At 36.3% G+C, this 2,897-nt stretch overlaps 1 pseudogene; it reads right to left on the reverse strand.

The window, feature by feature from the left end:
* Positions 1-110: 110 nt before the first annotated feature.
* LOC119643353 lies at positions 111-1,881 on the reverse strand (annotated as a pseudogene).
* Positions 1,882-2,897: the final 1,016 nt, after the last annotated feature.

Here is a 2,897-nt window from a genome sequence, read left to right on the forward strand (position 1 = left end):
AAAAAAAATAGCAGAATTGAAATGCATTGCCATCCTAAATACTTCTTTTGACAGTGGTATGTCGTTCTAGTGTTAATTCCAATATTAGTCTAATTTTACGAAGCTTATACCTGTCCTTGGAATCCTTCCACAGGACCAATTTTAGGCATTCCTACTTCGGCCTGAACAAAAAATTTGCGCAAAAGTTCAGCTTGTTTTATGTACGGTGTTATAATGCCAATGGATTCCGGTTTAATGTTCTTATCATACAATTTATTTGTCATTAGGAAAACCTTCAAAAAAGAAATAAATGTTATGAAATACTAAATAGAAGGGATTGGGCTTTTAAACTAAGCTTCGTAAGGATTATACCACGATGGCGAATCTTCTTCTTGCATATCTTTAGAACGTATTCCGCGGAAAAATATGCCAAATGCTTTGGGTCGATTTGAGGCAGTATATCGTCAAGTTGTTTTAGCATTTCCGCTTACCTAGAATTCTCTTCTCTTATCATTGGTATCAATAGTTCATTATAAGCATTAACTATAGAGAGCAACGCCCGGAAATTGTAGAGTAAATTTGTAACCATGCGACGATCAAAACCAAAGGTAAATCTATCATCATTCTCAAGTATGGAGGACGCGAAAGAATTCTCTCCAGAAATGATTGCGAAAAACAGCGTTCAAGAGCATATTTGTTTATAACGACTGACTGCAATTGATGGAGATCTCCAGCAAGAATTACCTGGCCACGCTCGTTTGGTACTTGAGCAACAGCAACCATAATTTCAGGTTTTGTGCACTGGCCTGCTTAATCAATTAGCACATGCCTAAAATAATTGGGTGGAAAAACCTATTTGCAAAAAATTGCCTAGAGTGGCGCAACTACCAATTACTACTCGTTGATACATTAAAAAATTCATTTGACATCTTAATTTAAGCTTGGACTTAGTCACAATCATATGATCTTCACAGGTGTCATTAAAATCCACTGTTGCGCAATACGGCATCAAATGCTCTGGTGTAAGCTGTTTTTCTACTTGTCTCTGGGACACTATACGTATAAAATCACCCATTTTGAGTACACCGCTTTCGATCAAACGCGTCGTTATTACATCAGCAGAACTATTGGAAAGTGTGCCTACAAGCAGAGGTGGGTATCAATTTAAAAATTTGCGGAATGTTTTTCCTGTGCCGGGAGGTCCGAAAACCACGTATGGCATGTTTAAAACTTCTCCTCGTAGTATATTTTTTCTGCAATTGTGCCATCTACACTGCCAATTGCGTAACAAGAGGTTTTCCTCATCTTTTAATTTTATATCTAATTGTGGGCGTTCGCGCGACTGCGTTAGGGTGGGAAACAAGAACTGATCGCCTAATTTTTCAGCCGCTCGTGAGTTGGCGTAGTGCTGTTTACGGTAGCAATAATGCGAGAAGTAAAATTCTAAGCAATAATCTGGGTAGTTATATGTTTGCTGAAAGTTGGCATCGAATTTAAGCAGAATGCGATTGAGAAGCGCTTTGTGAATCACTCCTTCATACGTGCGTTCGGCATTTTCATTATCGGTCCAGGGGTCTTTCGCTTTGACAATATCTCCAATTATTAACGTAGGAAACGACGTTCGCAAAGATTTTCCTTAACCAGAGCTAAATACTTGCCCTCACGTGTGAAATGCGCCCGTTCACGGTCATACATGCGGAGATTAACAAAACACTCCATCTCCTCTAAATATAAGTGTGTTTGAAAGCGATTCACGTAGTTGCTTATGTGTACTTCTTCTTTCAGACTCGGGAACATATTTTTAATGTTTTCCAACATGTCCTTTTTGCAACTCGCAGTAACATACGCCCGTTTTAGTCGTTCGGGTACATCAGAGCTTCCGATGGGATGTTTGGGTTGCAACTGCAAATCAATTAAATTTAAAAATTAAAGTAAATAAATTGTAGTGAAATCCTGATTTGATTTAATGAAAATAATTATTTTATAATTTTTATTTTCTTATGTTTGTTAGTGGGCCCACGCAGCTGCAATATAATATCTCCCTATTCCCTTTCTTAAATTACTACTTGACAATATCAAATTGTTTAACGGCAGTGCAAGTTAGCCGCATATAAGCGAAAGATTGCATTTGTGAAATGTTGCTGAGTAAGAGAAGAAAACGAACTGCGTCTGTTTATGTATATCACCGGTACAAGATCTAGCTTTCCATCTGCAAGCACTAACTAGTGAAAAAGAGATATATCAAAATTAAAGGTCCTACAAAGTTTGTATAAAATCTATTTTCATCAGTTATTTTCATCATTTTCAAGCATAGGATTTTCTTAAATTGAATACATTTTGTTCATTTGTTGAGGAAATAACAATTTTTCAAATTGCGGCTCAACAGCTCTCACTTTAACTCAATCACACGGTGAGATGCTTTTTTCATTTTAAGTAAGCCCTATTCAACTGTATTCCTATAGTCTGTAATTTTCGATGTTGAGTTATCAAAAAGAAAAGCTGGAAGGTGTCAGACTTTTTTCAAAATATTAATTAAATATAGCATCCGTGTAATTTATTAAGATAAACTGAGCATTTCCTATGCCCTTTACTGGCAATTGCGTTATGAAAATTGATAGAAGAAATTTGAAATCAAGTGATTTAGAATTCAGGACGTTAGATATACAGTTAGCCCGCTGAACATAGTGCCGATGAAAAAATTTATTGAACCTTGAAATGGTGGTATATCAAGAAAATATACGAGTCAGCTTTAATCTAATATGCCTGTATCATACATAATTTATTTTTCACATCTTTCCTGAGAATCAAATGGTACTCTATTCTTTGGAACAGCTCCGCCCAAACTTTGTCTTAAAGCTTCAGCTTGTTTCTCATTTTCGCAAACGGTAATGTTAACGAAGCGTTTAACGCGAAAATTT

Source organism: Glossina fuscipes, unplaced genomic scaffold, assembly GCF_014805625.2.
Source record: "Glossina fuscipes isolate IAEA_lab_2018 unplaced genomic scaffold, Yale_Gfus_2 60435, whole genome shotgun sequence".
NCBI lineage: Eukaryota > Metazoa > Arthropoda > Insecta > Diptera > Glossinidae > Glossina > Glossina fuscipes.